Genomic DNA, 15,698 nt, shown 5'->3' on the forward strand with positions numbered 1-15,698 from the left:
ACAATTTAGACATAAAGTCTGCGCGGGTCAGTCGTTCAGAAATGAATTGTACAGTGGTAATGATGAAGAAAAACAACGCTTTATTCAGATAATACCAGAATACACATTTACTTAGATGTGTTGAGGAAAGCACCAAACTTCTCCCAAACTAAAAACTCAGGAAATGTATATAAAAATCTTCACGGTTAGAGACGTCTAATTCCCCTTAAGAGTAGACCCATACAAACAATATGTTTTACAGCTTAGCAGGTATGCGAAATAATTTATGTAAGACTTCCTGCAGTTAAAAATTGCTCCAGCTGGGGGGCGTGGCTTAAGCGCCGAGGAGAATGGCGGCGTAGTCCCGGAGCTCCGGAGCCCAGCCTCGGTTTCTGGATGATTTTCGCCGTTTTTTTAAGCCGGAATCCCCTCAGCTCGCACCAGCAGGCATCGGAATGTGAGGGGCACATGGTGTGTATCTTTTTCTGCATTCAGGCGGCTTCTCCACGAAGTTCGTCTGCCTTACTCGGACTTTCGCGGTAACGGCCGCCATTTTGTGCGCGCTGCGCACCTTCTCACCTGAGGAACTTTGATGCTCGTTTCTCGCTGGACACCTCGCCCGTGACTCAGAACTTGCTCTTCCCATTGAGCGGTGAGTCTGCCACTATGTGCCTTCACGTTTTAACCCTTTCATGCCTGTTTTTCTGAAGCGCCTGTGCCTACACTCATGACCGCCATTTTGTGCAACTACCAATGACTTTCTACATGCGGTTACCTTCTGGCTGACTTCTAACATTGTTTTCACCGGTTCTGCTTTGCCTGTGTCGCCTAAAGGAGTTTCCCATATCTTTTTTACTGGCACGTCTCTGAATGCTTGTTTTATGTTTCATATGCTATGCGCCATTTGTCTTCTCTGCCTGCCAACGCCAGAGACTGCCTTTCTTCTCATCACACTCGCGCTCAGCCGCCTATGGAGGTTCATCACCTGCTTCTCATGGATCTGCATCGCATATCTGCTATATCTACGAGAAAGATGCTTCTTTGAAGCTCATGCTGCCGTGCACCTTTATATGAGTTATACAGCTTCCGCCTCTTGCTCTGCAACGGTGTGAGATATCCTTCTAGCGACTTCTTTTCATTTGCTCTCTCTGCATTGGTTTGGTTGCGATTGCTTCTCTACTGTATATTTCTGTCCGGCCTTGGTCGCACCACTTGCTGCATAGTGACTCTTTATGGGGAAACTCCGCAATTTGAAGCTTGCCGCGACTACCAAACTTCCTCCTGGCTCTGGCTCTGACTCCGACTCGCCTCTTTAGGACACGGATATATCCAACATGTCAAAGCCGTACGCCACATCTGGTGCAATCCCTAAAGCTCAAAATGGAGGGAAGATCTCCTCAACGTTGCCTACTATCAAGTGCCTCAAAAAAGATCCCCCTTCACCTGACAATAGTGTCTCCCCTTCATCTTTAGACACTATTCTGGAGGAAATTCGGGCCCTTAAACCATTTATAGAGGCCACCACGAGCAACATTCAGGCAATGCAAGACAAATGGTCGACTCTGGACTCTCGGGTTTCACTACTGGAACAATCTTCAGAGGCTCTCCATTCTACCTGTTCACGATTTCCTTCTTTGGAGGCTGAGGTTCTTCTGCTCAAGAAACAAACAGAGGATTTGGAAAATAGGAACCGCAGGAATAACCTTCGCCTTTACGGACTTCCGGAACTGTCAGAAGGGTCCAATCCAACGGTCTTCTTCCCAACTTTTCTCTCAAAAATCCTTGATGTTCCTGCCCTGGCCTCCATCAACATACAGAGAGCTCACCGTCTGGGCCCTAGAGTTTCTTCCAAACCTCGAGGTGTCATCATGTTGTTCCTCCAATTTACTGACCTTCTGCAGGTGCTCTCGGCTTCCAAGGCTAAGAAACAAATCGTGTGGGAGGGCCATCGTCTTTACCTGTCGCAGGATGTTTCCAAGGCCACCGCAGACAGAAGAAAGCAATTCCTGGACCTCCGCCCTCAAACCAGACTTCTTCGTGCACGATATGGTCTCCTTCATCCTTGTCTTTTTAAGGTCACCTATAAGGACAGAACCACCACATACGAAGATCCTGCCATTCTTCGGGAGTTCCTACGTCGACAAGGCTCTGATGTTATGGACGTTTCCAGACCCCCTTGAATGGCTTTTTGTAATTCCTCCTGTTCTGTTTGCGATTGTTTCTCTCTTGTTGCCACTTGTGACAATGCTTTTTTTAGTCTTCTTTCATGATTGTCTGCACATATTGTTCTTGTGTTAACTTTTCCTCATGTTTTTATCGAGTTTTTATTCCTATTATGTACTCATCTCGTTTTCTCCTTTGTCTCTGCAGGTCCTATTGTCCCTCACCCTCTCCTGATGTACTTGTTTCTGTTTTGTACAGTATTCCCTGGATTCCCTGTTTCCCGAGTTTTGGTTCCTGCTCTGGATGGTGTCGTCGTTCCCCCTTCGGTGCTACCACCCCCCCCCCCCGCTTGTGTTTTTCGTTTTTCGTAAGTATGATACTCAGTCGTCCGTTTTGGATGTGTACTGTCTTCTTGATCTTATCTGTCTTTGTTCTCCCTCTCTCCTTTCTCTTTCTTTCTCTCTCTTTTCTCCCTCCTTCCTTTCTGTCTCATATCTTCTTTTCTATTTATCTGATCTCCCTGTTATCTCTTGCAACTCTCTTATCTCCATTTTCTCATTTCTCTCTTTTCCTGGATTTAGTAAGCAGTTTTAGGCATTGTTGTATATTTTTCCTGTTGTCATTTCATTCCGTGTAGTTACTTGGAATGTCAAGGGTTTAAATAACCCTATCAAGCGACAACGAGTACTGACTCATCTAGCTAGACTAAACACTGATATAGCCTTTATTCAAGAATCTCATCTCACTGAGGCAGAGGCATTAAAGGTGAAACGTTGTTGGGTGGGTCATGTTCTCTTCTCCCCTACTGACTCTAAGAAGGGTGGGACTTTAATTTTACTACACAAAAAGTTGAATGTTTCTATTGTTTCACAAGAATGTGATGACCAAGGTCATTGGGTTTTAGTTCACTTGCTTATTGATAAGATACCGATTGTTTTATTCAATGTTTATGCCCCCACTGGTACTGATAAGCTGTTTTGGCCCTCAATTTCTACTAAGCTTTCTTCCCTTACTGAAGAATATATTATTTTTGGGGGGGACTGTAATTTGGTGTTTGACCCCTTCCTCGGTCGTCATTCCAAAGTCAGGTTCTCCCCTTCCAAGATGCATGCTCAATTCACTAATACTGTTTGTAATAATGCTTTGGTGGACATTTGGAGATTGTGTAACCCCGACCTTCGAGAATATAGCTTCTACTCTCCCGCTCACAACTCACAATCACGAATAGTCTATCTCTTCCTCAGTAAATCCCTCACTCAACATGCTACACACTCCGACATAGGGTCTATCCTAATCTCTGATCACGCCCCGGTACTCGTAGACATTGACCTCCTTCCATTCTCGCCTCACTCTGGCAGGTGGAGGTTCAATAATTCCCTTCTTCTCGACCCTCTCTTTAGCAAAGAATTCTCTATTTTTACCACTGAATTTTTCTCACTCAACGCCATTCCTCCTACCTCTGATGTTTCAGTTTGGGTCTCTTATAAGGCAGCCTCTAGAGGTTTTATCATTAATTTTGTCTCCCGTAAGAAACGTGCCAATGAGGCTAAATCCTCTTCCATACTCGCTAATATCAAAAAGTTGGAACTTGCCTTTCACTCCACGAACTCGGAATCTTCTCTTAAAGAACTTATTACGGCCAAGGTTTCTTTTAATAAATTTACCACTGAAGCTGCTTCTAATTCACTCTTAAAATGCAATGCCCGTTACTATGGCGGCCAAAACAAGATGGGGAAACTACTCGCTAACTATCTTAAAGTCCGGAAGGAACGCATTAAAAACCGAACAAATTAAATCCTCCTCTGGCGGTACTCTCTTTAAGAATAAAGACATTCTTCATGAATTCTCGCTTTTTTACAAATCTCTCTACATGCCGGAATCTATCCCTTCCCCTGACGATCTCTTTACTTACTTCCAATCTCTCTCACCCCCTCCTTCCTCACATGTGAATTTTGAACCTTTGACTGCTGATATTACCCTTTCTGAGGTCTCCAATGCAGTTTCTAAACTTCGAAGTGGTAAAGCTCCGGGCCCCGATGGTTTCACCATTGAATTTTATTCCCATTTTGCTTCCCTTCTTCTCCCGAAACTGCTTTCTCTCTATCACACCTTTCTGGCCTCTGGTTCCTCTAGCGGATCCTTTCAACAGGCTCTCATCTGCCTTATTCCTAAAGACGGTAAGGATCATTCTCTGTGCAAAAACTATAGGCCCATATCATTAGTTAACACGGACTATAAAATCCTGGCCAAAATTCTAGCTCTACGACTGGACCCTATCTTGCCAGCCCTGATCGGCCCTGAACAATCCGGTTTTGTGAAGGGTCGTCTCGCTTCAGACAATTCAAGAGTATTTTTTAACATCATCAGCAAAGCTTCATCGTTGGACCTTCCGTTTGCCGCTATCTCCCTTGATGCGGAGAAGGCTTTTGACAGGATTGGGTGGGACTTCATGTTTCGCGCTCTTTCTTGGTCCGGTATACCACCTAAGTTTATCTCTCTTATCTCACTGCTGTACTCTTGCCCTCAAGCGTCGATTTTCGTCAGTGGCGCAGTTTCTGATTATTTCACGCTCAGTAGGGGGGTTCGTCAGGGATGTCCTCTCTCTCCTTTATTATTTGTTCTCGCCTTAGAACCCTTCCTTACCAAAATCCGACAAGATAGTTCAATCTCTGGTTTCCCCTTCGGTCCTCAACAGATTAAACTTTCGGTATACGCTGACGACATTCTTCTGTACTGTTCAAACCCACTCTCTTCCCTTCGCGCCTTTCTACAACAGGTTTCCTCCTTCTCAGCCGTTTCGGGTTATCGTCTCAACGTCGACAAATGTGAAATTCTCCCCTTAAACTCGTCCTGTCAGAAGCATCTCTTTGATGTCTCTGGTTTCTCTTGGCAGCCATCCAAAATTAAGTACTTGTGTGGTTTGCCCCCCTTTTACCTGACACTTTGAAATTTAACTTCGATTATATCTCCAAAAAGCTGGATTCCGCTATCACTCGCTAGCATCCACTTTTCTTATCCTGGTGGGGTCGCCTGAACTCCATCAAAATGATGCTCTCCCCCCTTCTCCTCTACACTCTCTCAATGATACCAATTCATATACCCGATTACTACTTTAAAAAAGTTGACTCTCTCCTGTTGAAATTCCTCTGGAAGGGTAAGAAGTCCCGTATTGCTCTATCCTCTTTGCGTAAAGATAAATCTCAATCAGGGGTCCGCTTCCCTGACTTCAGAACCTACCATCGGGCTTTTTCTCTCAAACAGTCGGCTCGGTGGCTCTCTACAGACCTACCTTTTTATCCTCCCCTCTGGCTTTCACTTGAGGCTTCCTTTCTCTCTCCCTTTGAGTTTCGTGAATATCTCTCTTTTACTTCCTCATTGACTCGTTTTCGGTTTCCCGTTCTCTCTCACTCTCGCAAGCTTCTGTTTCCATTTCTCTCCTCCTTTTATCCATTCTCTTCCTCAACGCATGATCAACCTATCTGGCATAACAAATCACTCTTGCTACACAACCGTACCTTCTTCTGGAAATCCTGGCATTCCCGCGGTATCCGCTGGATCTCTCAACTACTTTCTCGCAATGTCCCTCTACCTTTCTCAGCTCTCAAGTCTCAATTTTCCTTGCCTGCTAGCTCACGATCTCAATATGACGCTCTTTATCCCATCCTCGTCTCATACCTTGCATCTCTGCCAGATTCTCAATCCATCCCCCTTTCTCACCGTCCCATAGACTCAGTTCTGGACTCTTCCCCCTCGGCTTCCTTTTTATACCGCTCACTTCAAGTTCCCATAGACAGAACCAAGACGAAGGTCGAATTGGCCTGGGAGCAGGACTTTTCCTCAGTTTGGCCTATTGCCCTTTGGGACAAAATCTGGACTAAGATACATAGGACCTCTAGAGCTGCCAACACGACCCAAACTCTTTTCTTTCTCTATAATCGCTCTCTCTTTACTCCCACAACGCTGTCCTCTTTCTCAGCGGATACCCCTTCCACTTGCTGGTCTTGCCCATGCCCTGTAGCAACTCTTTTTCATATGCTTTTCGAATGCCCCTCCACTCTCCATTTTTGGAATCTGGTTTGGTTACATCTTCAAAAGATTTTCCATTTCTCCACTCCCTTCTCACCTACTCACGTTTTTCTGGGCTCCCTATCTCCAGCACTTCCCCAAGGACGCTCTCACTACCATCTCATGGATCTCTTTCTGGCTGTTGCCTTCCACCACATCACTTCTAACTGGAAGCAGGCCTCCTCCATTTCCTTTAAGTCGTGGTGGAATGCAATCTGTTTTCATCATAGACTAGATACTAAATGTGTCTCCCCTATCTCGCTGGCCATAAAAAGAGACCTTCTCTGGCTTCCATTGTCTGACTACCTCTCCTCCACCTCCCCCTCTTCCATTACCTTTGATGCTCATTCTCTCGAGGTCCGCAAACCACCCTGAATTATATAGTCCCTTACAGTGTCCGAATATTGATTTATGCGATTTATGTTTTCTTTTTTCTGCTTACTTTTCATATTTTTGAGATAATGCTTGTTTTATTGCTTTGCTTTTTTATCCAATGTTATGATTCCCCTTTTTCTCCCTCCCCCCCTCCCCCTCTTTTTGATGATATTTGATTGCCTCTCCTTTGATTGTTCTTTTCATTTTCCTGTTTCTTCATGGTCCCCCGATTCCATGATTTTTTTCCTTTGTACTTCATATATTTCAATAAACTCAAACTTAAAAAAAAAAAAATGGCTCCAGCTTCCCAAAGCATGATAGTAGGTATTATGCTTAAATGTTTAGCTATGTACAGTGATATGTGGTAAGAAATATGTGAGGTGAGGATAGCAAATGTCTCAAAGCACAAACTGACCTTTTGCATTCTTCTAGGGTCGACAGGAAAGAAAGTGACCGGCACAGACTTTCTGGGTGTTGGAGAGATGAGCACTGGGAGGTAATCTGCACACACAAACATTTTTATTTTTGTTTTCGCATCATGGGCACTGTTGTGTTTTTCATTTATCTTCCACAGTAAACAGAGGAACCCATCATTTTGCAAACACTCACAAGGAGGCTTAAAGTATTGTACATCAGTAACCCAATATTATACTTTGAATATTATTGGAATAAACAAATATGAAACATAGATGGAAATAATGAGAAATAAGCATATTGGTGACATTATTATTTATGAAAATTCATATTCTAATATTGGTAATTTTGTTTATATTAATTCTTATGTTATTGTAATATATTGATATGAATATTTGCTAACTAATTTATATTAAATCACCAGTTTATTTCTAAATAAAGGGCTAAGAAGCATGTTGCTATGTCTATATATAGTTTCAGACCCTGCGGACTATCATAACTTAACTATTATGCAGCTCTTCGTGGTGCACTTTTGTTATTTCGAAATGCTGTAAAGAATAGCTGCTACTATTACTCAATTTGGTGGTACTTCCTTTTCAAAAGAATGGAAGGCTGTGCCAACCTTCTTACGATTCAGGTTTGAGATCTTTAGATCACCACATGTTCTTGCAACAAATGTTGGCTTACTGAGCGGTCTTGTCAACTATCAATAGCAAAAATATAAACTCTTTCTCACTAAAATGCGGGCACTCCAAGCATCACAATTTAGGAGTCCATGTTTGAATGTCAAAAGACTAAGAAGTAAGTGAACACTGTGCTCACCCCATTGTAATGCCCTTCTGGTTATAACAGAAAAGTGTTGACCCTCCTTTCCCCAGGGGTAGGAGTCTTCTCTCAGGTCAGGACCTAACCCAGATCTTGGACTGTCAGGATTGGACCATCAATGTTTTGTCCCAAGTCTGAGTACTTCTTTAATAGCATGTCTCACATCCAAAAATATGAGGTCCACAGCGGAGAAGAGTTGCCTACTAATCAAGAGTGAATTTGCCCATTTTCTCAGCAAAGTGGGAGTCACGTTAGACAGAGATACTCCTATAAAAAAAGTTGTGATGCTTTAGTTAAAGTTCTCCAAATGTGTCAAAACTTGTTTTTATAACCCAGAAGATGGCGCTCCAGAGGGCCATCTACCCTTCTGTTCTTAAGTTTTGGCCCACTGTCAACTGTTCAATTAATTTGTAACATCATAGAGGTTAAATTCATCTGTCAGCTGAAGGAATATTGCCACATCTGCTGTTCTGTGATTATCAGATGAATTCCGTTTACTTAGAGGTACTGAGACTGATGTGAAGGATACGACACAGAGGCTGCTTGGACTGAGGGATGAGGTTGGCCTGATGCCATGATTGTGTAAAATCTATAGGCAGCACTATGCCCAAATTAAGACAATATACAGTGACCAAATTGCAAGATTGAAATAAGGTAGGAATGCAAATTACCTCCCAATTGGCATCTCAGTGAAAGACATTCGAGCGGTTTAGATCGCCTGCATATTTACCTCAAGATAAAGGACACCATCTATTTGGAAATGCATGCTGTTATCTGTTAGGTAAGGTCATTAGCAGGGCTTTAAGTGGGGGGGGTCAATAGGGGGGCCCAGTTTTTTTTTGGAGTCCTCGAAAGGGGGCTCTAGGGGGCTCTATTTTCGGGCCTCAAAGGTAGGGTGAGCAGACGTCCCGGTTTTTGTTTGGTGTTACTAGTGAGGGTAACATGTCATGATAGTGAAATACTGCCCATTTCGTTTTTCACTATTGAAAGGCTATCTTGCCCATAGGATAACATGGGAAATACTGTGTGACATGTTTCCCTGCATATCTTCCCATAACGGCAAGATAGACATATGGAATCTAGTATCCCTGAACTCAGAATTTAATAACACATCCTTTAGTGAAGATGGTTTTTAAATTCTAAGTTTGGAAATAGCACTTTTAGAAAGTGGCTATTTTCCTGTTTAACCTTTTTGTGTGCCTCTGCCTGGTTGTGTATTGACTGTCTGGTTTGTGAGTGACAGGGGCTGGGGGCGGCTCCAGGAGGCTGGCTGAGTCAGCACAAGGCTGAATAGACCCATCCGCATGTAGAGTGGTGGGAGGAGTAGCACCTGGGTCTCAATAGGGCTGTGCCTGCCTGCCACAATGTTGGCTACCCCTCCTGCGGTGCGTCTGATGGCCCTGGCCCACACTCACAAAGGAGGAAGAGGTGCACTGGCAGAGTGCACCCAGAACTGGTTTAGATTGGGTCCAGGATCCCTCACACAAGAAGAACAAGGACTTTTGGGGTATAAAAGTAGGACTGGAACCCCAGTAAAAAGAGATTAGGAAACATTGTGATCAAGAAGAAATCCGTGCTGAGTGTCTGGGAGCTGACCTACAGTTGCTGTGATTGCTGAGGAAGGGACTGTCTGCTGTGTCCCCCTAACTTGAAGAGGAGCAGTGCTGTGTGCTTTGCCCCTCTGAAGCCTGCCTTTCTCCAAGTGCTTAAGAAGAGCTGGGAACTCAGGGATACAAAATTTCTCCAGCACCCACCCTTCCAGCTGCTGTGTGGGTCTCTGCACTGTGCCTTCGTGAAGCTGCCCCCCTGTGAAATCTGTCTCTGTGTGCTCCTCGGCACACAACTGGGGCTTAAGGTCGTGAGGCCTGCCCTGCCTCAAATGTGATCTGCCCCAGGATTGAGTCCCTCACGCTCTGTGTGTGCGGATTAACGCACCGCTGAGGAACTTTGGAGCACCTGCTTTGCCACGAGCGCTGTGTGCGCATTGACTCCACTGGCGCCCCTCGAGCTGTGTTGTGTGACCGAGGCCGGGTTCGCCGCTCTGAGAAGGAGCCTTGAGACCCTGCCAGTATTAACAACCACCGGCCCGGGATCGTCATTTCCGATCCGCGCTCAGATTGGTCACAGCAACGAGGATTTCCCCCAGCAACGCAGAGATTCGTCAGGCGGAGCTAGGTTGCATTTGGAGAAGCGCGAGGCGTCCCGTAGAAACCGGGGTTCCCTCACGCTCATCATCGAGGAAAGGAACTGCCTGAACCTGAGGCCGAGGCGCGTCCCACCGGCAAAAGCGGCTTCACAGGAGATCAGCGTGGACCTTCACATCCTAAGGTAACCGGTAACCGGAGTTTGCACAGGGGGGGAGATTATGATCACACGTGCTACCGGCGGGCCTGCCTTCTCTTTACAGCTCGCCCTGTTTCTACTTACGTGTCAGTGGCATAACGAAACCTAATGGGGCCCCCCTGCAAAGTACCTGGAGGGGGCCCCCTCTGACCACACTCAGGAGCTTGGGGAGCCCCACATCGTGGGGGCTGTGGGGGGCCTTTGTTACACCACTGGGGGGAGATCCATATTCAAGACTTTTTCTGGACTTTAGCCCAATAGCTGCCCTCGCTTTCCAGTTTTTAATTCAGTTCACATCTGGTTGGCAGCCCTCGCAGTTGCTCATTGTCTCCCTCTCTGTTTCTTGGGTCACCGTTAGCACCTCTCCTGCCATGCCCCTTTATAGTGCTGATTCTTGCCTACTTTGTTTGGTGGGTTTTACAAGTGTGTTTGCAGCAGTGTGCCGGGTCCTTCTGTCAGATTCCTGGCACGCCCCCGGGTCACTGTTGAACCACTCACTGCTGAAGCTAGTACGGCTTGTTTCATAAGGAATCTATTCCATGTTATATGCCCAGTATTATCTGTACAGCACATGCCCACAATCCTACAGCCAGTCAGCTTTCCTCCCCTTGTAACACCAAGACAGGGGATGCTGTCTCTTGAAACAGAGCTGCGCAAAGGAGGTGGGCTCCAGTTCGCCATTGCTCTTCTGCTCTCATTCCCTGGTTCTCAATTGACAAGGGCAAATTCAAGAATGTTCCTCTTTTCCATGGTAGAAGTAACTCTGTTGCCCTTAATCCAAATCAGTTTTACCAAACTCTGTCTGTAAATATCAATAAACGATGTGCCCCGGATTCTGAGAAAGAACTTATAGCCAGCTTCAGTGTGCTAGATGTAGGCAACTTGCCTTCTGGTGATGAATGCATTCTTAATGGTGAAACAGATATCCAGAAACTGTGTTCAGAGTTTCAGGTGCCAGCAAGAGATACTATCCAAGCTTTTAGACTTTTCAAAGTTTTTGGTGGAAAGAAAACCCCTGAAGCATTAAAAAAGTTAGTAGTTTGCATGGAAACCCTGCCATCAAGTAATGCGGATTGTGAGAGAGGTTTCAGTGCAATCAACTTAATTGCTAGTCCAACAAGGGCCTCTCTTCTTATAGAGACCAATACTTCATGCTTATGGGTAAAACTCAATAGTCCTCCATTTGAAACATGTGGCGCAAAGCTGTATGTAAAGAGTTGGCTGGCAAAAGGTAGAAGGTTTGGTGAAGAAAATTGTTGTGAGAAACCCCAGCAAAATAGACACAGTGAATATCTTAAAGGGTTTTGTGAAATCCTGCAATAAATTTCTAAGTAATGTAAATAATTTTTACATGTTTTTTTAAAGTGTTTGGTATTTTATGGCTTATACTTAAATAATATACTTTTTTGCCTATTTTATTATCCTTTGCTGGATGCGACTTAATGATTTTCTAAAGCACACAATGCTAGTTATCTTGATTTAGACCATGCCCCTACTCGGAGAGGCCACACCCCATTACGAAATGTGCCACGCCCCTTTTAGAGCACCCCCAGTTTTTTTTCCCACTTAAAGCCCTGGTCATTAGGAAATCTCTGGTACAGGGAATGAAAGTGGCATATTTAAACACTTTGTTCCCTGGTAAAACACAGAGTGAAATTATATGACTATGTTACATGGAATAAGGCTGAGTTAATACTGCTAACTGAGACTTTGTTAACCAAGGACTCTTCCCCAGAAATATTGGAAGCTAAACCTGAGTCATATTTTTTTACAACATGTAAAGAGAGGAAGAAATAGGAGGGGCGAAGCAGTGGCAGCCATTATAGGCAAACAATTGCAGTTGGTACATTTTCAAGGTAAACCAGTTGATATGGTAGATATGGTTGATCTCTTTCATTTTTTAAACAAGTTCTCACTTAATATGTGTGCTGTACATTGCAGCACACATGTGATGCCAGAAAATTAAGGAGAAAAAAAGCATTTCTCCTTTGTAGCGCCTGATTGAAGGGTGTGCTATTTTCTGGCACTAAACCCTGTCTACTTTATTTAGTAAATTGGGTTTAGCGTCAAACACCTTGGGTGGTTGCAGATTTTAAATTGCAATTCTGAAAATCTTTGGTATCTTGCGTCAAATATGTTTTACTCAGGAGGAAGTGGTTCACGTCGAGGGGTTATTCCCCATTCTGCAGTGCGACTGGAGGGTTCGTGAGTGAAGTGCCCGTTTTTGTGATATTTAAAACATTGACATTTTCTTACCTTAACCATTTGGTGCCTGCAGCCTTTCTCTGGTAACGTAACTGGGTTTAGCTGACAGTTGGGCTTTCTTCATTTCTCTTAGACAAACACACACAATGGGAGCTTAGGTGTAACTGGATGGGCCATCACTGGCATGAATGGAGGGCAGAGCATGGCACAGTCACCTTACATTTGAATAGCTGTGTCCTGCCTCCACACAGTTAGTCCGGAGGCTAGGCCAGGGAAGCAGATATCTGTGCACTTCAAAAGCATGCCTCCAGTAGCTTCTCCCCACTTAACAGGCACAAATGTGTATTAACAAGGACCTTAGGACACCAACACTTCAGTACACTTCTGGACCTGTGGCTACTCTGCCAGGAAAAAGAACTACTGTGCTGCTACAAGAGCTGCCACTTTGCTGGACTGCTGCTCTAAAGGAACTGATGCCTAATTGGGCTGACCTGCTGCCTGCTGTCCTCTTCCCTGGGGAAGAAGAACTGGAGCTGCAACTTCATCTTAATCACAGGACCCCAAGGGGACTCAAAATGGTAGTCTGCTGGCCTCCTGATCTCAGCCTCAGTGACATAAAAGGCTCGTCGACCAGCTCCTGAACTGAGCTGCAGTAAGTTCCTGACCCCCAAGTGGTTGTTCAGGTCCTGTACCCTTGATGTGGCTCACTGACTCTTGAAATCAGGCTTTTGGGCACTTCGTGACTGTGAACATGCCAGTTCACACCAAGACCCCACAGCTTGCACTGAAATCCAGCGCAAGACACCACCAGCCCTTCTCCTCGCACAGGGAGTATTGTTCTCCCATGGAGGAGTGCCAATGTGAAGCACCTGCCCCAACACCCAGACTGCCCTTGTGGCCAGAACAACATCCAGCGATGCTCTCCGTGCTTCTGTGACCCTCTCCAATGCAAACAAGACTCTTGTCACAGAACCTGAGAAGGTAAAACATCCGCTGGACTAATCTAGGACTGTATCCAACCCACGCACCATCATGGTCAGCCTGAACTTTTCACTTCAACATGGTCCAGCGCAGCCAGATAGCTGTGGTTGATGCTTTGTTCTTTTAGGTGCTATATTGCCGTTTTTTCTTTAGCAATTCATAACTCCAACATTGCTGATACGCTTTTTTTTTATTTTGGTCCTGTATTTATTACATTTTGCTCAATATTTCTAACTGGATGTGGAATCTTTTTTGTGTGAGGTTTTTACTGTTTTACTTCGTTGAAGTTTTTCACAGATACTTTACACATTGAATCTAAGTTAAACCTGAGTACTCTATGCGAAGCTACCAGGGCTTTGAGCACAAATTAGTGTGGGGTTTGCTCATGCCTTACCCTGACTAGAATTGTGGTTACTGCTTGACCAGGGCTCACACCACAATCAACCAGTAACCCAATTTCTAACATTGGTACCGGTAGTGAGGATAGAACTTGTGTTAGTGTAGTGCCATACAGTGATTTGGTGTACACTACCATCCCATATCTAAGACCATTATGAGTTGGGGTTTTTTACTCGCCTTTTTATCTCATGTGGTCATTTTTCCAAAATTGTATTCCTGCCTCATCTTTAAACACTTGAGTTTCTTCTATTGTTGAACCAGTCGGTACCTCAACAGAATGGAAATGGATCTCTACTGCCTGTCATATTACACTATGAAGGAGCTGAGGAAGTTCTGCAGGCAAAGGGGGCTGGTTGTGGTGCAGGCTTCCACTAAGCGGGAACAGCGAGTAGCCTTGTATGATTTTGAGGTGAAACGCTGGTATGGGAAGCCCCCAGAGGACCAGGAGGGTGGAGACTCTGAGGAGGAGGACTACTTTTCAGCTGTAGAGAAAGAGGAAGGAAAGCCCATTTCACTCCAAAACCAGAGGACCAAGGAGGCGTTGCCCCTAAGAAGAATAAGAAGGAGGAGGAAAATTACCTGGCAATGGCTAAAGAGGAAAGTGGGTGGCCCACAGGGACGGAGTCCCCTACTGGGTCCAGCATAGTAAGCAGTGTCTCCTTCCACACCCTGTGTCCTGAGGAGTTGACCGACAAACAGGCTGAGAGGGACCTGAGGATTGCCAGCTGGCCCAACTGATTGCAGAAGAGAGAAAATCTGAGGCTTAAAGAGCTCTGGTGGAGAACAGAAAGTCTGAGGCTGAGAGGGTCTTAGATAAAGAAAAACGTGCTATGGAGGCTAAGAGAACCTTCGAAGAGAGAAAGATCGTGCTGGCTTATGAACTGAGCCCTAAAGGGCTGGACTTGAAGCCCAAACAGCTGTTAGATTTTGCAGAAATGGTGGCAGTGAAAATATGGATCACAGACATAAGAATGTTGTGATACATAACTACCATGCTAAAAATATTGATAACAAAATTATCATTTTCCTATACCTATAATGGTATGTACAAAAATATTAAAAACATGTTCTGCACTAATATTGTTAAAAATATAGTTTTTAATATATATATATATTTATATATATATATATATATATATATATATATATATATATATATATATATATATATATATATATATATATATATATATATATATATATATATATATATATATATATATATATATAGGGAGAGAGAGAGAGAGAGACAGAAAGAGAGTTTAAAATAGTAAATCGTATAATAGTTTAATATATAAAAATAACAAAATGTAAATTAAAGAAAATGTGACATTTAATACTATGTATAAATATATATGTATATACATATAGACACATCAAGAAAAAAAAGAGATGACAATGGAATTAAATTGTTAGCACATACAAGTTGTTCAGGAAAGGATTTGAGTGCACATTTATCAAATTGCCGAGCTCAATGGAATGGGGGACACTACCTCACCAAAAATAGTATCAAATGTATGAGCAAGACACACATATAAATCTAAATAAAATTTGTCCAGAGCACCACCACTATAAAACAATTGAAAAGTCCATATTTTCTCTGGGTCCTTACAGTTGTGTCCAGCAGTATACATCAGTAAGTAATTATACAGAAAAAGACAGTGGAAAGTTCCAAATTCTTTATTTGTTCACAATCCAGCTTGAACACACAGCCGACATGTGTTTCGTCAAAAGACAACTTTTTCAAGGCTCAACAAAACAGTACTTAGGAAGAAGATGAACAGCAGGAAACGCTGGTATATTTCTCATCAAAAACAGTATATTCAGCCCAGGGCGACACAGTTAGGATGAATCTTGGCTTGAGAACCAGACTCCCTGTCCCACAGAGAAGTGTACAAGGAGAAGCCAGGACCTTGGTAAGACCCTAGCCCTCGGTTGAAGTGGTCAGA

The 15,698-nt window shown here is 44.0% G+C and overlaps 1 long non-coding RNA gene across 3 annotated transcripts in view; it reads left to right on the forward strand.

The window, feature by feature from the left end:
* The first annotated feature begins 316 nt into the window (after nucleotides 1-316).
* LOC144822622 (uncharacterized) overlaps nucleotides 317-15,698 on the forward strand; it is a 755,115-nt gene continuing 739,733 nt past the window's right edge. For all 3 annotated transcript variants that reach the window (XR_013608651.1, XR_013608650.1, XR_013608652.1), the window contains exons 1-2: nucleotides 317-631; nucleotides 7,015-7,078. This is a non-coding gene — a long non-coding RNA (uncharacterized LOC144822622). The remainder of the gene's footprint in view (nucleotides 632-7,014; nucleotides 7,079-15,698) is intronic.

The sequence above is a fragment of the Lissotriton helveticus genome, chromosome 3_1, assembly GCF_964261635.1.
Source record: "Lissotriton helveticus chromosome 3_1, aLisHel1.1, whole genome shotgun sequence".
Taxonomy (NCBI): Eukaryota; Metazoa; Chordata; class Amphibia; order Caudata; family Salamandridae; genus Lissotriton; species Lissotriton helveticus.